This window comes from Lithobates pipiens, unplaced genomic scaffold (assembly GCF_037356315.1).
Source record: "Lithobates pipiens isolate NorthernLeopardFrog02 unplaced genomic scaffold, aLitPip1_a1.2 Scaffold_1, whole genome shotgun sequence".
NCBI lineage: Eukaryota > Metazoa > Chordata > Amphibia > Anura > Ranidae > Lithobates > Lithobates pipiens.
Window position 1 is genome coordinate 86,388,191 of NW_027507685.1, and position 24,831 is coordinate 86,413,021.

General features: G+C 46.4%; 1 long non-coding RNA gene across 2 annotated transcripts in view; it reads right to left on the bottom strand.

Moving 5' to 3' along the window:
- Positions 1 to 4,266: 4,266 nt before the first annotated feature.
- The window catches only part of LOC143942516 (uncharacterized), a 42,659-nt gene continuing 22,094 nt past the window's right edge, over positions 4,267 to 24,831 (bottom strand). For both annotated transcript variants that reach the window (XR_013264801.1, XR_013264803.1), the window contains exons 2-5: positions 6,579 to 6,621; positions 6,425 to 6,490; positions 4,691 to 5,061; positions 4,267 to 4,583 (exon numbers count right to left, since the gene is read on the bottom strand). This is a non-coding gene — a long non-coding RNA (uncharacterized LOC143942516). The remainder of the gene's footprint in view (positions 4,584 to 4,690; positions 5,062 to 6,424; positions 6,491 to 6,578; positions 6,622 to 24,831) is intronic.

Consider the following 24,831-nt stretch of genomic DNA (forward strand, 5'->3'; position numbering starts at 1 on the left):
TCTCCCTCTCCGCCTCGCCCTCTCTCTCTCTCTCCGCCTCTCTCCCTCCTCTGCCTCTCCTCTCCCTCTCTCTGCCTCTCTCCCTGTTCTCTTTCTCTCTCCCCTATTCTCTCTCTTTCTCTCTCTCACCCCCTGTTCTCTGTCTCTCTCCCCCCTGTTCTCTCTCTCTCTCCGTCTCTCTCCCCCCCTGTTCTCTCTCTCTCTCCCTCTGTTCTCTCTCTCTCTCTCCCTCTGTTCTCTCTCTCTCTCTCTCCCTCTGTTCTCTCTCTCTCTCTCTCTCTCTATCTTCGTTTTCTCTCTCTCTCTCTCTCTCTCTCTCTCTCTCTCCCTCTGTTCTCTTTCTCTCTCTCCATCTCTCTCTCTTTGTTCTCTCTCTTGTTCTCTCTCTCTTGTTCTCTCTCTCTTGTGCTCTCTCTCTCTCCCTCTGTTCTCTCTCTCTCTCTCTCTCTCTCTTTCTTCCCCTATCTTCGTTTTCTCTCTCTATCTCTCTCTCTCTCTCTCTCTCTCCCTCTGTTCTCTCTCTCTCTCTCTCTCTCTCTCTCCCTCTGTTCTCTCTCTCTTTCTCTCTCTCACTCTCTCTCTCCCTCTGTTCTCTCTCCCCTCTCTTTCTCTCTCTCTCTCCCCTCTCTTTCTCTCTCTCTCTCTCCCTCTCTTTCTCTCTCTCTCTCTCTCTCTCTCCCCTCTCTCTCGTTCTCTCTCTCTCCCTCTGTTCTCTCTCCCTCTGTTCTCTCTCCCTCTGTTCTCTCTCCCTCTGTTCTCTCTCCCTCTGCTCTCTCTCTCTCCTCCCCCCTCTCTCCCACCCCCTGTTCTTTCTCTCTACCACCGGTCTCTGCCTCTCCCATACCCCCCACCCCGCCACTCTCTCTCCCTCTCCACCGCCCTCTGCCTCTCTCTCTCTCTCTCTCCTCTCCTTTGCCTCTCTCTCTCTCCTTTGCCTCTCTCTCTCTCTCTCTCCTTTGCCCTCTCTCTCTCTCTCTCCTTTGCCTCTCTCTCTCTCTCTCTCTCTCCTTTGCCTCTCTCTGTCTCTGTCCACCTTTCTCATTATCCTTTTATGATTCATAATTATTTTTTTATTATATGTATTTTTAGTTTGATCTGTTTTATAATTTTTTTCTACTGTATTGTATTTTTTTTTGGGTGATCTGACGTGCATAAATACACTGTCTTGTCAAGTGTACAAATACATTTTATTTTAATTATGTTTTATAAAATATTGGAATAGATTATATTACATTGTGGAGCTTTGTTTCTTCAATAAAGTTTATTTTTTTATAAAAAGAAGTAGTTTGTTATTTTATTTAATTGTAAAAAATCCAGTGTAAACTTTGGCGTCATAGATAATGAGTTTATAACTAGATACTGATCTTAATTTTCAATTCTAGCATTATTTAAAGTAAAAAATCATCGTTAACACCATATGTTGTTAACTAAGGATTAATTTGATAATCCAAATTATTTTAAATTATATAATAGAAAAATTTAATAATTTGTATTGGGTGATAGCTTATATAGTAAATTTTCCCCTAAACAAAATTTTTTTATTTACCAATAGAAAATTAGAACCAAAAAATACTATGTTTGAATTTTGTTTTTTGTACTAATTATTATGTCATCCATAGACATGCCAAATTGTTTTGGCCAAAAATTGCTGCAACAACAATGCTGGCAGAAAAAAAGCAACGGGCAGCCTTCGATTTTTCACCTTCCCATACGAAGCAAACCAAATTAGATATGGCTGGAAAATGCCGGTATGGAGACCAACATGATTGATGAATTTATCCCACTGATCCAAAAAGACTTGCGTGGAAACCAGTACAGGATGTGTTCTGAACATTTCAGTACAGATTCTTTCACCGGTGAAGGCAATCGTCGAAAACTTAAAATTTACGCTGTGCCGACAATTTTTAGTTTGGAGGACACAGCATCATCAACACCTAACAGATGGCAAACAAAACTGGACAGAATCAAACAAAAATCGTTTTGCATCCAAGACCAAGACCCTTCAACTTCAACAACTGAGACGCGAAGAATCTGCAAATGCCACCTTCCCAAAGTGCAAAAGAATGATGCAGGCACACAGACTGACACTGTTGACTTAATTTTTCACAATCTGAAGAAAGTTACATCAAACTAGCCAGTGAAAGAGTGTCAAGTTTGGATCATTCCTATTGCATGTCGTGTTTTGGGAAGAGGCTTTGCCCATACCTTTAGAGGGTTCAACACCCATACATGATGTACGTCCATTTAGAACCAGATAATTCTATTGTATTTTCTCCCTCTACTAGTGTCACACCTTTTGTAGACTCCACTAACAAGAGGTCTCGTTTAATTTCTGACGATGAGAGTCCTCAAAACAGACCAAAACGTAGATTAAACTATTACGATGACCCTAGTTTTCACTTATCCGATTGTGACACACCACTAAAAGCTGACCTGAGTTTATGTGACAGTCTAGACGAAATCGAGCCCGATAACACTCTTCCTTATCCGTTAAATTTGGTCAAAGAGAAAAAATTCATTATATTTGAAAGCAAACTGGATCTGTTATTGTATAAAATGAGGTGTCCAAATCATGATTGTTTATCGCGCATTGTAAAAATTGAAAAAACTACAATTGGAACAATGTTGTTGGTCTTTTCCACATGTTCTGCTAGCCATAGATTAAAGCTGTGGGAAAGCCAACCGAAAATAAAAAGTTATCCTGCTGGGAATATTTTGCTAGCAGGATCTATTTGTTTAAGCGGTGGAAGTTACACAAAAATCCGAGAAATATTTGATTTTTGTGGTATCAAAAATCTTTGGCAAATCCTCATATAATTTGGCACAATCTAATTATATTTTCAAAACGATTGATTACTGTTGGCAAGAGACCATGCAAATGTAATGAATGAATTGGCAAAAAAACCATTGTGTCTTGTGGGTGATGGTCAGTGCGATAGTCCTTTTTTCCGCAAAATACTCTACATACACTTTCATGGATCTCTTTAGCAAAAAAATTGTGGATTATGAGTTGGTGCAGGTATCTCAAACAACTTCATCAGTTGCTATGGAAAAATTTGGTTTTACTAAATGTTTAGATCGGCTAATAGAACAAAAATTAGATATTCAATTCGTTGGAACAGATCGACACACCGGTATACGAAAATTATTAACAACGGAAAAGTACCAAAATATTAATCATCAATTCGACATCTGGCATTATGTGAAAAATTTAAAACGTAAACTTATGCAAATTTCCAAAAAAAAAATGTATCGACCAATTCAGCTGTGGATTCGAGCCATATTGACACATTTCTATTGGTGTAGTCGAGATTGTAATGGAAGCGAGGAACGTTTTAAACTTCTGTGGGAATCTCTACTACATCATGTAGTAAATGTACATGTATGGAAAATTGGAGATACAGAGCACAAATGCCAACATGATGAGATCGATGTGCATTCTCCGACTGTTCCTTGGCTAACCATACACACCCCTGCATTTCACGCATTATCCTCAATTGTTTTGGACCCTCAGTTGGCAAAGGACATGAAACATCTCACTTTTTTTTGTCAGACTGGGGTCATCGAAACGTATCACAGCATGATTCTAAAGTATAGGCCCAAAAGAATCCATTTTAAAATGGATTCAATGGATGCAAGAACTAAATTGGCGGCATTATGCCACAATCACAATGTGATACGTAAACCGGCTCTGACAAAAAAAAAAGGATGCAAGTGGTGATGAGATTTTGGTGGAAAGGAAAAACCTGGAATTTCCACGTGGTCGTAAAAAATGGATTGTTCGCAATGTATTTCAAAAGATGAACACTGACCACACTTTTGAAATGCTTGCAAACATGATTTCGATCATCGAGGGCACAATACATAGTTCTTGGACATCAAAAAATCTTCTGATGCCCAAAAACATAGCGCCTGTTGAGAGGCCGGAAACAAGTGCGGCGGTGCTTGAGCATATGACACGCTTTCCAACAGGTGTAAAATGAACTTGATAAGTGTGTCATATCTAAATGATTGAATTGACATTGCTATATACGGCACTTTCCAAGGCACTACAAAACTTTAAAATTGCAAATGTTTTTGATTGTTTCATGTTGACTTGTTATGGTCTGTTGTCCTATCTTTTTTTCACCAAATTGTATTAAATTTTTTTATATATTGCTAAGTTTGTTGCATCTGTTGTTTTAGGTAGTGCATACTCTTATCGTACACATCGAATTAATTAATAACTTTGATCCTCTTAGAAATAATACAAATAACTCATTCTCATAAATTTAATTTTTTTTTTTATAATTTTTATTAAAAACATTCCAAAATCAAATAAACTGCTAACATTAATAATATATAGAATTAAAAAATGCAAAAAAGGTCAACTGTAAAAACTAAAAAAAGTAATTTAGTGAAACGCCATTTCCGATGCGTCGTAGTCCTCGGAGTAAAGAAATCCAACATAACTCCCATTTGGATCTGGAAAGGTCTGACGCACTACTTTTACTGCACACGATGGGATGACCCTACGATTCCCCTTCCCTAAAAAACCGTAGATCCATGCAATAAAAGCACGATACGCTGTTTTGCGTAATCTCCTGAAATAAAAAATTTTTTTGATTTAAAACAAACAGATAACTTTAAGAGAACTTTTAATTTAAAATGATGGGTAGTCTCATGTAATAATATTAACAAATTCACTGACCTATTGTTGTCGGCATCGACAACAGGACGTTCCTCTAAATACAACATGGTAAACATGAGTCTGACGTGTTCCTCTGTTGCGATTTGAGACGTGAAAATATCTGCCTCTGTTATGCATTTCCTTCCCTCTGGTATGCATCCGTCTACCTCGGCTGTTTCCCGGCAACAAACTGATTCCACCTGGGTAGCCATTGGTATACAGCATTGACACTGACACCAGTCTATGTTGCCTATTCTGTCATCGTTCGTTTCTAGATTTTCTGATGTGGATGAGGCAACACTCAACGAAGTAACCGTTGGATTCACTGGGAAGGCACGGTCAATGTCTCATGCGGGGTACCTTGCTAACAGCTGCTGGACTATTATCTTGCGCTAAAATCAAAACATTGAATAGATAATTTTAAAATTTTATTTAAATCATATATTATTTTTGTTTAATTGGCAATAAATAAAACAAAAATTTGAGATCTCTTGTACAAATGATTTTGGTTTTAAAAAAATTTGATGTATTCTTCAGTCAATATATATGGATATAGAATTACATATTTTCTTGGCATAAGGTTGGCATAAGATTGGCATAAGGTGTTGATCTTGATCGCACACCGGTCAGCTAACTTTTTTTGGGGATAATTCATAAGCTGTAGTACCTAAAGCCGAAGAATTGAAAGCGTGAGTCTTGCGGTTTTTTGGTTATTTTTTTTTAAGCCAGCAGCTACAAATAATGCAGCTGCTGAGTTTTAGAATAATGACACTTAACCGCCCAGCGCGCACACGATTGTGGCACCCAAAACCAAACTATCTATTGTCTCTCGGGTGCTGCCGCCTCCATCTTGGCTATGTGAATCAGGAAGTGGAGCCTTGCGGCTTCATTTCCCGTTTCCCTAATGCGCATGCGCGAGTCGCGCTCTGCATTAAGGATGGTCCCCGCTATCTCTGGGATCTGTGTGCTTCACAGCAGACAGTGGGGGACCTTTGCAAAAGGGCGTAGATATCTGCGGAAAGGGGTGTTTATTCTGCAGATATCTATCCCTGAAGTGGGTGCAGATACCTGTACTCCACCCAGAAAGGTCAAGATGGTGGCGCCGGAGGGGGGCAGTGTTCCTATGAGCGGAAGCTCCACTTTAGGGTGGACCTCCACTTTAAAAAAAATAAAATAAAAATAAAAATAAAGAACAAATGATTTAAAGCGGGAGTCCACCGGGACTCCGCGTTTTTCTTTTTTTTTTTTAAAGCCAGCAGCTACAAATACTGCAGCTGCTGACTTTTAAAATGGTGACACTTACCTGTCCAGCGCGCCCGCGATGTCGGCACCCGAAGCCGATCTCTAGATCGACACTCGGGTGCTGCCGCCGCCATCTTGGGTATGGCAATCAGGAAATGGAGCCTTTCGGCTTCATTTCCCGGTTCCCTACTGCGCATGCGCGAGCCGCGCGCGGCGCAATCCGGACGGTCCCCGCTGCCTCTGGGAACTGTGTGTTTCCCAGCAGGCAGCGGGGCACTTGCTGAAGGGGGCGGGCTCTCTGCGGAAAGGGGCGTAACGTACGCCCCTTTACGCAGAGAGCTAGCCCGGAAGTGGGTGCAGTTACCTGGATTATCCAGGTAACTGCACCCCCTCCCCCCTGAAAGGTGCCTATTGTGGCGCCGGAGGGGGGGGGATTCCGATGAGCGGAGGTCCATTTTAGGGTGGACCTCCGCTTTAACAAATGATTTTTAAAAACATAGATGGAAAACTTACTCTTTCCTCTTGACTAAATTAAGAATAGTATTCAACGATGTCTGCCGCTGTTCCAGAATTATTAGCCTTCAAATGAAAAGGAAATTATGAATGGTCATTATATCTTCAAAACAAAATAAAAATAAAAATTTGATAAATAATAATTTTTACTTACCATGTTGATATCGAGAATAAATTTGGACCAATTTTTTTCTTTTCTGCAATGTTCAAAAATTAGGCAGTGATTAATGACTTTAGATATGAATATAATGACGTAACGTTTAATGTAGGCAAAATAAAATAAAAATTGTAAGACCACAGTTTATATATTTATGTTGCTATCTCTAAATATATATATATATATATATATATATATTCTAATGAGTGTGTGTGTGTGTGTGTGTGTGTGTATATATATATATCTCTAATAACATACACACTCTACCTACGGATATATTTTTAGGACCATGCAAACAAATGGTCTGAAATTGTCACTTCTAAAGAATTTACAACTAGTTAGATTAGATAAGAAAGGAATTGATATAAGGGGTGGGGTAGGGTAGGGGTGTATTTACAGATAAGGAGAAAAGCTAAGTAAGGTTTTTATTTTGATTATTTTTAAACTAAACACACATTTGTTTGCGAATATATACACACATAATATATGAAAATTACCACAATAAAAAAAAAAAAATGTAAAATAATTATAATAATAAATGAAGGTGTATACATTTAATTTAATTATTTATTAAAAATATATTTATAAAGATAGATATATATTTTATATATATATATATATATATATATATATATATATATATATATATATATATCTATAGATGTATATATATATATATATATATATATATATATATATATATATATATATATTTTTTTTTTTTAACATATAAATATAGATTAACTTAAAAATAATTCTAAAATTTAGAAATGACCATATATATATATATTTTTACTTTACGTATATATATATATATATATATATATATATATATATATATATATATTTTTTTTTTTTAAATCAATATCTTTAGCACTTTCAAAGATGTTCTGCTGGCCTTGTGTTTAAATGGCAATTACAATCTAATCTAGCCAGGCTTTTTGTTGCCATTTTTCTTTTAACAAAAGTAACATTATATTTTTTAAATGAAATTTGTAGATATTCCTTTTTTTTTGTGTTGGCTATATATATATATATATATATATATATATATATATATATATATATATATATATATATATATATACGTATAACATATGTACAGATATATATATTTTGTGGGAGATATTACAAATATATAGAGAGAGAGAGAGAGAGAGAGTTATGTATTGTGCATATATATTGCAAGAGATCGTTTTCTATATATAGTGATATAGTATATATATTTGGTGGTAGATATTGCATATTTTTATATATATATATATATATATATATATATATATATATATATATATATGCAATATCTACCACCAAATACACACACACACTACCTAGATCTCTCTCTCTCTCTCTCTCTCTATAATTAAATCTGCACATTTTCAATTTGAAAGTATTCTCTTTTTCCCCTGAGCATTATGCTTTAGATCGAAATGGTGCAATGTAAAATAAATTTTTCTACTAACCTTTCCTCTCAATCCAGCGCCGCTCTCTCGTCTATGCTCGTCCCATCTGTTCTCTTTGTCTCATTGTTTATCTCCGTTGCCATCACAACGGGGCGGGACTTCCGACGAGAACACCCGTTGTCATGGCAACCGGAGCTGTAGACGGCGCTCGATATTGCGCTGACTGCGCATGCGCGAGATCTTTTATAGAACGGGCGGTGCATGCTGGTCATTTAGCAGCACACTGTCCCGGAAGAGGATGCCTGTGGGCTTCACATGCCCACAGGCAAAATGGAAACCGTCAGGAGACGGTTTTATAAACTCATTTCAGAGGAGACAAAGGCATGCTCCTGAGGCCAGAAACACCAAAAGTAAGTGTTAGCCTTATTAATAGTATTGATTGTCACTATGCCGAAAAAAAAAAAACGTTATAAACGGTGGAATCCCGCTTTAAATAGGAGCTGCTTGACACAGTAAGGTCCACCAGAAGATCCTTAAAAGCTACACATCATGCCGAGACCCAAAGAAATTCAGGAACAATTGAGAAAGAAAGTAATTGAGATCTATCAGTCTGGAAAGGGTTATAAAGCCATTTCCAAAGCTTTGGGAATCCAGCGAACCACAGTGAGAGCCATTATCCACAAATGGCGAAGACATGGAACAGTGGTGAACCTTCCCAGGAGTGGCTGGCCGCCCAAAATTACCCCAAGAGCGCAGCGACGACTCATCCAAGAGGTCACAAAAGACCCCACAACAACGTCCAAGGAACTGCAGGCCTCACTTGCCTCAGTTAAGGTCAGCGTTCATGCCTCCACCATCAGGAAAAGACTGGGCAAAAATGGCCTGCATGGCAGAGTTCCAAGGAGAAAACCACTGCTGAGCAAAAAGAACATCAAAGCTCGTCTCAATTTCTCCACAACACATCTTGATGATCCCCAAGACTTTTGGGACAACATTCTGTGGACCGATGAGACAAAAGTGGAACTCTTTGGAAGGTGTGTGTCCAAGTATATCTGGCGTAGAAGGAACACTGCATTTCATAAAAAGAACATTATACCAACAGTAAAATATGGTGGTGGTAGTGTGATGGTCTGGGGCTGTTTTGCTGCTTCAGGACCTGGAAGACTTGCCGTGATAAAAGGAACTATGAATTCTGCTGTCTACCAAGAGATCCTGAAGGAGAATGTCCGACCATCTGTTCGTGTACTCAAGCTGAAACGAACTTGGGTTCTGCAGCAGGACAATGATCCTAAACACACCAGCAAGTCCACCACCGAATGGCTGAAGAAAAACAAAATGAAGACTTTGGAGTGGCCTAGCCAAAGTCCTGACCTGAATCCTATTGAGATGTTGTGGTATGACCTTAAAAAGGCCATTCATGCTCGAAAACCCTCTAATGTAACTGAATTAGGACAATTCTGCAAAGATGAGTGGGCCAAAATTCCTCCAGGACGCTGTAAAAGCCTCATTGCACGTTATCGCAAACGCTTGGTTGCAGTTGTTGCTGCAAAGGGTGGCCCAACCAGTTATTAGGTTTAGGGGGCAATCACTTTTTCACACAGGGCCATGATGGTTTGGATTTTTTTCACCTTTAATAATAAACACCTTCATTTACAAATTGCATTTTGTGTTTACTTGTGTTGTCCTTGACTATTGTTTAAATTGGTTTGATGTTCCGAAACACTTAAGTGTGACAAACATGCAAAGGAACAGGAAATGAGGAAGGGGGCAAACACTTTTTCACACCACTGTACATACAGAATATGAACAGATACTGAGAATTATACCCAGCATACAGGACCGGAGAAGTGGTACTGTGCAGAGTCCATACATACATAATAAGAACAGATACAGAGAATTACACCTGGCAAACAGGACAAGAGAAGTAGTACTGTGCAGAGTCCATACAAACAGACTAAAAACTGACACTGAGAATTACACCCGGCATACAGGACAAGAAAACTGCAGACTCCATAAATACAGAACAAGAACCGATACTGAGAATTACACCCAGAATACAGGACAGGAGAAGTAGTACTAGGCACAGTCAATACATACAGCATAAGAAACGATACCGAGAATTACACCCATCATACAGGACAAGAGAAGTGATACTGTGCAGAGTCCATACATACAGAATATGAACAGATACCTGAGAATTACACCCAGCTTACAGGACAGGAGAAGTGGCACTGTGCAGAGTCCATACATACAGAATGAGAACAGATACCGAGAATTACACCCGGCATACAGGACAAGAGAAGTAGTACTGTGCAGAGTCCATACATACAGAATAACTACAGATACTGAGAATTACACCTGGCATACAGGACAAGAGAAGTAGTACTGTGCCGAGTCCTTACATACAGAATATGAATAGACACCAAGAATTACACCCAGCCTACAGGACAAGAGAAGTGGTACTGTGCAGAGTCCATACATACAAAGAACAGATACTGAGAATTAAACCCGGCATACAGGCATGGGCGTCCGCAGCAGGGGGCAAGGGGGGTCAAGTGCCCCCCCCCTGGAATCCCCAAGGTGTTGCAGCCGCCGCCATGCTGCATTTTTTTACTGAGTCCGCCGGCGGCTGCATCCTCCGCTCTCTCCTCTGGATCACAGAGCGGGCTGCCTCTGTGTTCGGGGGCAGCTCTGTAACATGCCCCCCCCCAGACCTGCTTGTGTGATAGTAGAGAGAATCAACGTTCCGCCTATCACACAAGTCGGTCTGGGGGGGCGGGGCCATGTTACAGAACGGCCGCCGTACACAGCCAGCCAGCGCTTTTATCCATAGGAGGAGATGCTGCAGGTAAAGCCTGCCCTGTGTGCCACAGTGCCTGGATAGTAGGATCGGGGGGGCTGCAGGGGGCCCCCCTGCCAATTCTCCTATCCAACCTATTTTACTGTCCCCAGTTCACCTTGTGCTCCCTGCTCCCTGCTCCCCCCCCCCCCCAGTTAATAGTGGTAAGTGATCAACCATCAAAGGGGGACCCCAGGAACTCAGAACATGGGGGGGACCACCTTCTGCAGAAAGAATACTCGAAGGTAAGGGGGGTGGGTTACTAATATAAGGAGGAAACCCCTTATATCAGTGCCCCTTACATTATCGTATTCACCCCCCCTTACATCAGTGACCCCCCACCGACTGGCCTGTGCGGTGCTTTCACAAATCTCCTCTCAGGTGCACTGTGCAGGGCTCAGTCAGTTGGCTCCAGCTTGGTGGCTCTGGTTTTATCCTATAGTCTCCTGTCCACAGTCCACACAAGTCTGACTTCTCCCATGACCCCCATCCTGGCTGTGCTCCCACTCTTGACTCCTCTCCAGACTCTCTACAGGAGATGGTCAGAGACTGCAAACTTGATGCAAGAGCTCAATGCAGCCTCACCAGTGCCCATCAAATGCAGCTTCACCCGTGCCCATCAAATGCAGCCTCACTGTGCCCATCAAATGCAGCCTCACTGTGCCCATCAAATGCAGCCTCACTGTGTCCATCAAATGCAGCCTCACTGTGTCCATAAAATTCAGCCTCACTGTGTCCATCAAATGCAGCCTCACTGTGCCGTGAATGCAGCCTCACTGTGTCCATCATTGCAGCTCCTCCTGTGCCCCATGTCCCAGTCTGCAGTCCCTGTCTGTGGGAAGGTGTGTTGTTGATGCTTGGTACGGTACCTTGCATGCCAGCAGGATATCCATGATGGCCAGCAGCAGGCAGGGTCTGTTCTCATTTTGGATGGGGACGGTGCTCCTTCCAGAGGATCTGTCTGCTGTGAGATGGCGTGGTCCCTGGCCACCTGGACCTTCAGCTGTCCTCATTTTCCAGCCCCAGTCAGCCTGTCCTCTGGTTTTGGGGAAGTGGAGAGCACTGGGTGGGAGTTGTAGAGAAGGGGGAGCAAAGAGTACTGGCGGGGTTGGACAACACATGGGTGGGGGCAAAGAGCGAGGGGGAGTGGAGATCACAGGGGTGGGGAGCGGAGAGCGCTGGGGGGGAACTTGAGAGCACTGGGGGGCCAATAAGAACAGGGGTAGAGAGCACGGTAGGCTGAGAGCACTGGGGGGCTAAGAGTGTAGGGTGGTGAAGAGCACTGGGGGGGCAGAAAAACAGGGGTGGAGAGCACGGGGGCTGGAGAGGACTGGGGGGATACAAAGAGCAGGGGGGAGTGGACAGCAATGGGGGGGGAGCTTGAGAGCACCAGTGGGGGCCAGAAAGAACAGGGGTGGAAAGCACGGGGGACTGGAGAGTACTATGGGGGGTGGAGAGCATTGGTAGGGTTGGAGAGCACATGGGTGGGGGCAAAATGCAGGGGGAGTGGAGAGTACAGGGGTGGGGAGTGGAGAGTGCTGGGGGGAGCCAAAAAGAACAGGGGTGGAGAGTACGAAGGGTAGAGAGCACTGGGGGGCTGGAGAACACCAGGGGGGCAGAAAGAACAGGGGTGGGGAGAATGGGGGGCTGGGGAGCACTGGGGTGGGGGCTGGAGAGTGATGGGGAGAGCTGAAGAACAGGGGGGAGAGCACTGGGGGGAGTGGAGAGCACTGGGTGGAGAGCACTGGGGGGGGGGGAAGAACAGGGGGAGAGCACTGGAGGGTAGAGGAGAGCACTGGGGGGGGAGAGCAGTGGGGGAAGTGGAGGGTACTGGGGGGGGAACAGGGGGGAGAGCACTGGAGGGGGGGAGAGCACTGGAGGGAGTGGAGAGCACTGGGGGGGAAAGAACAGGGGGGAGAGCAGGGGGAGAGCACGGAGGGGCGATGACTGGGGGGAGAGGAGAGCACTGTGGGGGGGGGATGGGGGGAGCACTGGGCAGAGTGGAGAGCACTGGGGGGAACAGCGCAGGGGAGCACTGGGGGGGGACAGGAGGGGAGAGCACTGGGATGGTGGCTAGAGAAGGATGGGGAGAGCTGGAGAGCGGGGGGGGGGCAGCAAGAACAGGGGAGGAGAAAAGTGTGGGGGGGCAGGAGAGTGTGGTGGAGGAGAGCACTGGGGGGGCAAGGGGGAGAGCACTGGGGGGAGTGGAGAGTACTGTGGGGGGGAGGAGAGTGTGGTGGTGGAAGGGTGCACTGGGGGGGGCAGGAGAGTGTGGTGGTGGAGGAGAGCACTGGGGGGGCAGGAGAGTGTTGTGGTGGAGGAGAGCACTGGGGGGGGGGGGAGGGCAGGCGAGTGTGGTGGTGGAGGAGAGCACTGAGGGGAGGGCAGGAGAGTGTGGTGGTGGAGGAGAGCACTGAGGGGAGGGCAGGAGAGTGTGGTGGTGGAGGAGGGCACTGGGCGGGCAGGAGAGTGTGGTGGTGGAGGAGAGCATGGGGGGGGGCAGGAGAGTGTGGTGGTGGAGGAGAGCACTGGGGGGGGGGCAGGAGAGTGTGGTGGTGGAGGAGAGCATGGGGGGGGGCAGGAGAGTGTGGTGGTAGAGGAGAGCACTAAGGGGAGGGCAGGAGAGTGTGGTGGTGGAGGAGAGCACTGGGGGGGCAGGAGAGTGTGGTGGTGGAGATGAGCACTGGGGGGGGGGCAGGAGAGTGTGGTGGTGGAGGAGAGCACTGGGGGGGCAGGAGAGTGTGGTGGTGGAGATGAGCACTGGGGGGGGGGTCAGGAGAGTGTGGTGGTGGAGGAGAGCACTGGGGGGGGCAGGAGAGTGTGGTGGTGGAGGAGAGCACGGGGGGGCAGGAGAGTGCGGTGGTGGTGGAGGAGGGCACTGGGGGGACAGGAGAGTGTGGTGGTGGAGGAGGGCACTGGGGGGGCAGGAGAGTGTGGTGGTGGAGGAGAGCACTGGGGGGGGCAGGAGAGTGTGGTGGTGGAGGAGAGAGCACTGAGGGGGGCAGGAGAGTGTGGTGGTGGAGGAGAGCACTGGGGGGGAGGCAGGAGAGTATGGTGGAGGAGAGCACTGGGGGGGGGGAGCAGGGAGCACAAGGTGAACTGGGGATAGTAAAATAAGTTGGATAGGAGAATTGGCAGGGGGGCCCCCTGCAGCCCCCCCCCCGATCCTCCTATCCAGGCACTGTGGCACACAGGGCAGGCTTTACCTGCAGCATCTCCTCCTATGGATAAAAGCGCTGGCTGGCTGTGTACGGCGGCCGTTCTGTAACATGGCCCCGCCCCCCCCGACCGATTGTGTGATAGGCGGAACGTTGATTCTCTCTACTATCACACAAGCAGGTCTGGGGGGGGGCATGTTACAGAGCTGCCCCCGAACACAGAGGCAGCCCGCTCTGTGATCCAGAGGAGAGAGCGGAGGATGCAGCCGCCGGCGGACTCAGTAAAAAAAATGCAGCATGGCGGCGGCGGCAACACCTTGGGGATTCCAGGGGGGGCACTTGACCCCCCTTGCCCCCTGCTGCGGACGCCCATGGTATAGGGTGCTACAGTACATAGGGTTTAGTGAGGTACAGTCTGCTACTCTATAAGGACTGTTATCGGTCCACAATACATAGGGTTGAGGTGTACTACTGCTGACTGCTGCCCTATACTGCAGCAGTCCTTCATTGGTATAGGGACTGACGTAACTTGGTCTAGGGTGCTACAGTACATAGGGTTGAGTGAGGTACAGTCTGCTATTCTATAAGGACTGTTATCGGTCCACAATACATAGGGTTGAGGTGTACTACTGCTGACTGCTGCCCTATACTGCAGCAGTCCTTCATTGGTATAGGGACTGACGTAAAGTCTGCTAATCAGTCACACATACCCTGCTTGGTCCACAAAAGTTCTTATAAGGACTGGTAACCTGGTATAGGGTGCTACAATACATAGGGTTGAGTGAGGTACAGTCTGCTATTCTATAAGGACTGTTATCGGTCCACAATACATAGGGTTGAGGTGCACTACTGCTGACCGCTGCCCTATACTGCAGCAGTCCTTCATTGGTATAGGGACTGACGTACAGTCTGCTAATCAGTCACACACAACCTGCTTGGTCCACAAAAGTTCTTATAAGGACTGGTAACTTGGTCTAGGGTGCTACAGTACATAGGGTTTAGTGAGGTACAGTCTGCTATTCTATAAGGACTGTTATCGGTCCACAATACATAGGGTTGAGGTGCACTACTGCTGACCGCTGCCCTATACTGCAGCAGTCCTTCATTGCTATAGGGACTGACGTACAGTCTGCTAATCACTAACACACAACCTGCTTGGTCCACAAAAGTTCTTATAAGGACTGGTAACTTGGTCTAGGGTGCTACAGTACATAGGGTTGAGTGAGGTACAGTCTGCTATTCTATAAGGACTGTTATCGGTCCACAATACATAGGGTTGAGGTGCACTACTGCTGACTTCTGCCCTATACTGCAGCAGTCCTTCATTGGTATAGGGACTGACGTACAGTCTGCTAATCACTAACACACAACCTGCTTGGTCCACAAAAGTTCTTATAAGGACTGGTAACTTGGTCTAGGGTGCTACAGTACATAGGGTTGAGTGAGGTACAGTCTGCTATTTTATAAGGACTGTTATCGGTCCACAATACATAGGGTTGAGGTGCACTACTGCTGACCGCTGCCCTATACTGCAGCAGTCCTTCATTGGTATAGGGACTGACGTAAAGTCTGCTAATCAGTCACACACACCCTGCTTGGTCCACAAAAGTTCTTATAAGGACTGGTAACCTGGTATAGGGTGCTACAATACATAGGGTTGAGTGAGGTACAGTCTGCTATTCTATAAGGACTGTTATCGGTCCACAATACATAGGGTTGAGGTGCACTACTGCTGACCGCTGCCCTATACTGTAGCAGTCCTTCATTGGTATAGGGACTGACGTACAGTCTGCTATTCAGTCACACACAACCTGCTTGGTCCACAAAAGTTCTTATAAGGACTGGTAACTTGGTCTAGGGTGCTACAGTACATAGGGTTGAGTGAGCTACAGTCTGCTATTCTATAAGGACTGTTATCGGTCCACAATACATAGGGTTGAGGTGCACTACTGCTGACTGCTGCCCTATACTGCAGCAGTCCTTCATTGGTATAGGGACTGACGTAAAGTCTGCTAATCAGTCACACACAACCTGCTTGGTCCACAAAAGTTCATATAAGGACTGGTAACCTGGTATAGGGTGCTACAGTACATAGGGTTTAGTCAGGTACGGTCTGCTATTCTATAAGGACTGTTATCGGTCCACAATACATAGGGTTGAGGTGCACTACTGCTGACCGCTGCCCTATACTGCAGCAGTCCTTCATTGGTATAGGGACTGACATACAGTCTGCTAATCACTAACACACAACCTGCTTGGTCCACAAAAGTTCTTATAAGGACTGGTAACTTAGTCTAGGGTGCTACAGTACATAGGGTTGAGTGAGGTACAGTCTGCTATTCTATAAGGACTGTTATCGGTCCACAATACATAGGGTTGAGGTGCACTACTGCTGACTGCTGCCCTATACTGCAGCAGTCCTTCATTGGTATAGGGACTGATGTAAAGTCTGCTAATCAGTCACACACAACCTGCTTGGTCCACAAAAGTTCTTATAAGGACTGGTAACCTGGTATAGGGTGCTACAGTACATAGGGTTTAGTCAGGTACAGTCTTCTATTCTATAAGGACTGTTATTGGTCCACAATACATAGGGTTGAGGTGCACTACTGCTGACCGCTGCCCTATACTGCAGCAGTCCTTCATTGCTATAGGGACTGACGTACAGTCTGCTAATCACTAACACACAACCTGCTTGGTCCACAAAAGTTCTTATAAGGACTGGTAACTTGGTCTAGGGTGCTACAGTACATAGGGTTGAGTGAGGTACAGTCTGCTACTCTATAAGGACTGTTATCGGTCCACAATACATAGGGTTGAGGTGCACTACTGCTGACCGCTGCCCTATACTGCAGCAGTCCTTCATTGGTATAGGGACTAACGTACAGTCTGCTAATCACTAACACACAACCTTCTTGGTCCACAAAAGTTCTTATAAGGACTGGTAACTTGGTCTAGGGTGCTACAGTACATAGGGTTGAGTGAGGTACAGTCTGCTATTCTATAAGGACTGTTATCGGTCCACAATACATAGGGTTGAGGTGCACTACTGCTGACTGCTGCCCTATACTGCAGCAGTCCTTCATTGGTATAGGGACTGACGTAAAGTCTGCTAATCAGTCACACACAACCTGCTTGGTCCACAAAAGTTCTTATAAGGACTGGTAACCTGGTATAGGGTGCTACAGTACATAGGGTTTAGTCAGGTACAGTCTGCTATTCTATAAGGACTGTAATCGGTCCACAATACATAGGGTTGAGGTGCACTACTGCTGACCGCTGCCCTATACTGCAGCAGTCCTTCATTGGTATAGGGACTGACGTACAGTCTGCTAATCACTAACACACAACCTGCTTGGTCCACAAAAGTTCTTATAAGGACTGGTAACCTGGTATAGGGTGCTACAATACATAGGGTTGAGTGAGGTACAGTCTGCTATTCTATAAGGACTGTTATCGGTCCACAATACATAGGGTTGAGGTGCACTACTGCTGACCGCTGCCCTATACTGCAGCAGTCCTTCATTGGTATAGGGACTGACGTAAAGTCTGCTAATCAGTCACACACAACCTGCTTGGTCCACAAAAGTTCTTATAAGGACTGGTAACCTGGTATAGGGTGCTACAGTACATAGGGTTTAGTGAGGTACAGTCTGCTACTCTATAAGGACTGTTATCGGTCCACAATACATAGGGTTGAGGTGCACTACTGCTGACCGCTGCCCTATACTGCAGCAGTCCTTCATTGGTATAGGGACTGACGTACAGTCTGCTAATCAGTCACACACAACCTGCTTGGTCCACAAAAGTTCTTATAAGGACTGGTAACTTGGTCTAGGGTGCTACAGTACATAGGGTTGAGTGAGGTACAGTCTGCTATTCTATAAGGACTATTATCAGTCCACAATACATAGGGTTGAGGTGCACTACTGCTGACCGCTGCCCTATACTGCAGCAGTCCTTCATCGGTATAGGGACTGACGTAAAGTCTGCTAATCAGTCACACACAACCTGCTTGGTCCACAAAAGTTCTTATAAGGACTGGTAACTTGGTCTAGGGTGCTACAGTACATAGGGTTGAGTGAGGTACAGTCTGCTATTCTATAAGGACTGTTATCGGTCCACAATACATAGGGTTGAGGTGCACTACTGCTGACTGCTGCCCTATACTGCAGCAGTCCTTCATCGGTATAGGGACTGACGTAAAGTCTGCTAATCAGTCACACACAACCTGCTTGGTCCACAAAAGTTCTTATAAGGACTGGTAACTTGGTCTAGGGTGCTACAGTACATAGGGTTGAGTGAGGTACAGTCTGCTATTCTGTAAGGACTGTTATCGGTCCACAATACATAGGGTTGAGGTGCACTACTGCTGACCGCTGCCCTATACTGCAGCAGTCCTTCATTGGTATAGGGACTGAGAGCTTTGTCACAGGGTCATTTAAAAAATGACAGGCAGAGGAAGAGGCAGGCCCTTCCGCAGGGGTGGTAGGGGTAGGGCAGGAGCAACAGGCTTGAGCCAAAGTGGGAAGTTGCAGAAGGTGCGTTCAATTACTTTAAAGGACGCGCCAGACTTGGTTGAATGGCTCGCTCAGCCTTACTCTTCTGCACCCTCTTCATCCTCTCGATCTGCACCCTCTTCTTCACTCTCTGCTATGTGCACACCCAAAGACACTACCATCAACAACACCACCACCACCACCACCACATACCTTCCGCTTGAGTCACAGGAATTATTTTCCGATCCATATCAAGAGGACATTTCTGATGCGCAGCCACTCTTGGTATTGGATCAGGAAGAGGAGGTAGCAACAACCGCTACTCAGCAGTCTGACGACAGTACCCAGATCAGCCCAAGGAGGAGGTTGGTCCCCGGTGTTGCTGCCTACTCTGAGATCTCTACTTATAGCGGTGGGGAAGGTGACGTTGATGATGACGTGTCTAGTGATGTCACGTGGGTGCCCACAAGAGAGGAAGAGGAGGGGAGTTCAGAGGGAGATATGGACCAGCAGATAGGGAGGAGAAGCAGGAATAACTTACATTGCACAGGAGGGACAAAGCAGACTGCAAATGTATCAGGAGCGAGTCATCGACCATGTACGGTCACATCTGGCGCTCCCAGGACACCGGCACATGGCTCCGCAGTGTGGGCTTTTTTTAACGTGTCCGCTGCTGACAATAGCGTTGCCATCTGCAATCTTTGCAGTCAACGCATTAGTCGCGGTAAGCCCCAACACTCACCTAGGGACGACCGCCTTAAGAAGGCACATGGGCAGCCATCACCGAGCCCAGTGGGAGCAACGGAACACACAAAGCCACACTCCAGGCTCTCACCGTCCAGCCTCGTCTTCTACTTCTCCTTCTCCTCTCTCCTCACAATTGTCCTCCACTCCACCTTCCATCACGCCAAGCTCACGATTTTCTGCAAAAAGGCAGGCTTCCGTGGGCCTAATGTTTGAGCGTAAAAAAATTATGACGCCGGATAACCCTTTTGCCCAATGGTTGACGGCTGGCTTGTCAGAACTTATAGCCCGCCAACTACTGCCATATAAACTGGTGGACTCGGAGGCCTTTCGCAAATTTGTGGCCATTGGAACACCACAATGGAAGGTCCCAGGAAGGAAGTATTTCTCAGAGAAGGGCATCCCAGAGCTGTATGGCCATGTTCAGCGGCAAGTGAATGTATCTCTGGCACACAGTGTCGGTGCCAAGATACATGTGACCACAGACACGTGGTCTAGCAAACACGAGCAGGGAAGGTATATCACTTTTACTGCCCACTGGGTGAACCTTCTGACGGCCGTCAAGCATGTAACCCGTGGCACCCGTGTAGATTTGGTTTTACCGCCACGGATTGCATGCAGGCCTGACTCTTCTTCTCCTCCTCCTCCTACTCCATCCTCCTCCCTCTCCTCCTCAGCTGACTCCTCCTTTTCCGCATGCTAGCATCTCTTCCGCTGCGCCGCCCAAGCTCCCCAGAACCTATTCCACATGCCAGGTGAGACGTTGCCATGCCGCGCTGCGTCTGTTGTGCCTGGAAGCCAAGAGCCACACTGGCCCGGCACTCCTTTCAGCTTTGCGTTCACAGGCAGATCAGTGGCTAACACTGCTCAATTTGACAGTTGGAAAAGTGGTGTGTGACAACGGTGCCAATCTGCTTAGCGCATTGAAACAGGGCAAAATCACGCACGTGCCATGCATGGCACACGTCTTAAACTTGGTCGTGCAGCGATTCCTTGTCAAATACCCTGGGGTCCAGGACATCTTGCGGCAGGCAAGGAAAATCTCGGCCCATTTCAGAAGATCTTACACGGCCATGGCTCGCCTTGCTGACATTCAGCAGCGACACAATCTGCCGATCAGACGTCTTATTTGCGATTGCCCGACGCGATGGAACTCAACCTTCTATATGCTTGATAGGCTGCTCCAGCAGAAACGTGCAGTTAACGTCTACCTGTATGAACTCTGCGGCAGAACCGGTTCTGGGGAGCTGGGTTTTTTTTCACTGCACCAGTGGCTGCTCATGCGCGACACATGCAGGCTTCTGCCGCCATCTGAGGAGATCACCAAACTGGTCAGTCGCAGCCATGGCGCCATCAGTGACATGGTACCTTATGCCTTCTTTATGGAGCGTGCATTGCGTTGTGTCATTGATCAAGCTGTGGAGGAGCAGGAGCGGGAAGATGAGGAAGTCGCAATGCTGGAGGAATTCCCAGGGGGGCTACTCTATCTGAGACAAGTGAACAACAGGAGTCTGAAGAGGAGTCAGAGGAGGATGGTGCCGGGGCGGATGAGGAGGAGCAAGAAGAGCATGCTTTAAACCTTTCTGGGATCCCTGTTGTGCATGGATGGGGAGAGGAGAATGAAGAGGACGACATTATCCTAGATGATGAGCAGGAGCCAGGCCACCACACCGCTTCCACTTTAGTGCAAATGGGGGCCTTCATGCTCCAGTGTTTTAATAGGGACCCCCGTATAAAAAGCATAAGGGTCAAGGACCAGTACTGGGTGGCAACGTACTTAGAACCCCGGTACAAACACAAAATGGCGGAAATGTTACCGCCGTCGCAGAGGGCTGTCAGAATGCAGCACTTCCAGGCCTTGCTTCGAGATGTCTTTGCTGTATGTCACGCTGCTGATGTCAGTGCTCTGTATCACGGTGCTGCTGTCAGATGACTCTATCACGGTGCAGATGTCATTGCTGTATGTCACGCTGCTAGTGATCATCTCCAGCACCCTCTTCTTTGCCTACCCTGGTCCCTGACCTTCCCTCTCCTCCATTGCCTTCATGCGCTCCACAGTCCTGAATTGTCAGAACAATTTCCCATATAAAAAAAGAATGCTTGTAGTTGTCGATCCCAGATTCCCCTCATACATGTGTTATGTCATTGGCCATGTGGTGGGACTATGTTTGCACAGCTAATAATTATTTTGTGGCTGCAAATTTGACCTATAGGTTTGCGAAGTTCGCCTCCCATTGAAGTCAATGGGGCCCGCCGCGAACGTTACGGTTCGCAAACTATTGGCCGCGTTCGCGTTCGCGAAACGTCCCGTCGGAAGTTCGTCCATCACTATCAGTCAACTCCGGTCATGTTGATTAGAAGATAGATTTATTACAGATGTATAGTACAAATGGACGAGGGACCCTTCCAGCAGAAGGTCCACAGCAAAATCACACATAAACCTGTAAGCAACTACTTTATAGTAATATTTGGCAACCTGCCATTGGCTAAGGCACACTGGTGACTCATGGTGCATTGTCAGCTTTATTGCCAAATCCAGAGGGTCTTTAAAAGGTTTCCTATTATGTAACATCTGCTAGTTTCTTAAGTATTGCCCCAGGCCTTGGTCAGGACTTAAGAAAGTTGCATAAACATTAAGCCAGCGCCCTTTTTAGCTACACAAAGTACATATAAGGAACAAGGCAAATATCGATATCACCTGTAATTCTTTGCATATTTCTTATCATTCCCTCCTCTGATATCTATATTTATTATTTCAGTGCAGGTCCGTTCCATAACTGGGTTTTCAGACCTTACTTCATTCAGAGGAGTATTCTCATCATCATAGATATCTTCTCCTTGGGGAACTGTGTGGTACATTGTCCTGGTCATGGCTGTCTCAATTAATCTTTGAGAGAGTCCTCGAATACAGGGAATACAACAACATCCACAAATGACTAAGATGGGTAAAACCACGGCGATAGAGATCAAACATGAGGTGACAAGTCCAGTCCATTTCCCAAACCAACCTTTAAAATTTGTGAATGGATCATTAATACCCGAGTTTTCTGCGAATTCATTCGATAAAGCTGTCAATCCTTCGAGGGCTCTAGTCACGGTTCCTCCAGGAGCTGTATTGTTAGGAATAAAGGTGCAACACATACCGCCAAACATTTTACAGACCCCTCCTCTTTCTGCTAGGATTATATCTAATGCCATCTTATTCTGCCATGCCATCAGAGAGGTAGGGGCTAATTGCTCTGCTAATCCCTTAACTGCATCCCTGGTGTAGTTTACAAACCTTTGTTGGTTATAGTGTATATATAGTTAATCCAGTCAACATTCTTGTTTACTGTATCCCACCAAAGAAGAGACTCAAATCCAGCTGCCACTTGATTCCTAGCCTTAAACTCGCTTAGCACTCCACGTGGAACCCCAATCTCATCCATGTTGATCTGGGGGTCAAAAGACCCTGCAGGAGAGGTGTCCCTTCCGCTCCTCTGGTGACCTTTCTTCCAAGGGGACTCTGACAGTAAGCGCAGAGGCATTGCCAGCTGTTCCAGGGCACAATCCCCTCGGGAATTGGCTGGGATTCTCGCTCTGGGCCTCTTATCTCCGCATAAGCACCAGACGTCCGCCCTCTGGGTGTCGTGCTCAACCCAGTCGTCACCCTCTCCCTTTACAATTTTGTTAATCCTCTCCATGCAGTAGTCATCCGGTAAAGACCCCAAATCTGTGCCACTCTCATTCCCTGGAAGTGCAAAACAAGTAAAGTTGCCAGGGTATGCCATGACAGCTGGGGGTATCTGAGGTCTCTGAACCTGGGGAAACAACAAACTTAACGTGTGACAGGAAGTGTTGGTGTCAGGTTTGTATGTTTTTTGATACAGCTTTAGCATACACCCTAAGCAATCTGGATCTGTATTATTATTTAAGGGAAAAGCCACTGTAGCTAGCTGGGGTCTGGCCCCTGCACAGACCAAGCAGTTCTCTTTTTTAAGACCCCTTTCACACCAGGGCGTTTTGCAGGCGCTATAGCGTTAGAAATAGCGCCTGCAAAACGCCCTAAAGAAGCTGCACCATTGTGTGTAGTGTGAAAGCCCCGAGGGCTTTCACACTACAGCGGTGCGCTGGCAGGACGTCAGAAAAAAGTCCTGCCAGCAGCTTCTTTGGAGCGGTGAAGGAGCGGTGTGTTTACCGCTCCTCCACTGCTGCTGCCCATTGAAATCAATGTGACAGCGCTGTAATGCCGCCGGCAAAACGCCACTATTGCGGCGTATTGCCGGCGGTTTTAACCCTTTTGCGGCCGCTAGCGGGGGTAAAAGCGCCCCGCTAGCGGCCGAAATCCGCCGCAAATCCGGCGGTAAAACGCCGCTAAAAATAGCAGCGTTTTACCGCCGACGCAAGGTGCGGTGTGGTGTGAAAGGGGTCTAAGGGTATTAGCAGTATATATTAACCATTCAATCCATCCATTCTTATCCTGGTATCCTGTTTCTAATGTTATAGTTTCTTCCACTGTGAGATTGGTGAATCTCACTGTGGGTCCTAATACCTCTACTGTAAGTTGGTCCTCATTAGCTAATTCTTTCTTCTTGTTTGTCTCATTCTTTGGTTTGACTTCAAGAAAGAATTTTCCCAAAGGGTCAGTTCCTGATATCCAAGCTCCTATACGGTATAACCTCTGATCTTCTAGTTTGGGGTCCTTCAGGGAAATCAATAATATATTGCAATTCTTTGGTTCTGTACAGGGAGAGTGGGCTGCTTTAGTTATGGTCAGGGGAGGGCTGGGCCAGGGGGCAGGGATGCAATTGCCCCCCTGGCTGCTCTGATATGCGGTGGCAAAGGCTGCTGTGTCGTCAGCTCAAAACCCGCAACATGCACAGCTCTTGAGCTGGCCGAGTCCAGTACTGTGAGCCAGCGATGTCTTCATGTCAGGGCTGACAGTCTGTGTTACACAGCACAGCCCTGCCCAGCCCCTCCCTTCTACACACCATTGGCTGGCAGAGGCTGGACTTGCTCTCTGCTCAATCTGAGCAGTTGGCTGGAATCCAGTGAGGCTCCTGGGAGGCTGGGACCATCCAAGTAAGTGAGCTCCTCCTCTCTGCAGCCAAAGAGTTTTTTCTAGCAGCCTGTGCCAGTACCTTGCCCTCCTAGGGCTAGGTGGTATGATGTGGGCTCTCACTGACATGCTGAAGTTTGGCTGCAGTGCTGGTGTACTGGCAGTCATCCTGCATGTTGCCCCTGGGACACAGAGGATGCACATTTTTACTGCATGTTCTGAAAGTGCACAAAACGTCCTGCATGCTGCATGTTTGGTGCACTTTCAGATCATGCAGCAACAATGAGTAACCTAAAAGAAGTCTGAGGGGGTGTGACACCCGCCAGTACACCCGCACTGCAGCCAAACCGCAGCACACCAGTGTGAGCCTAAATGCTTGTATTCACTTGCAGCAGCCACTGCCACTCCTCTGAAAAGTGATCCATGCTCAGGTCACTTTTCAGAGGCATTTGACAGGCAGTGAATAGTTGATATCACATTTCATCCCTGCCTGCTTTAACCCCCCTAAATGCCAATCCCTGCAGGTAATGACACAGTTCACTTTGAACTCCACCTTATTTCCATTACTC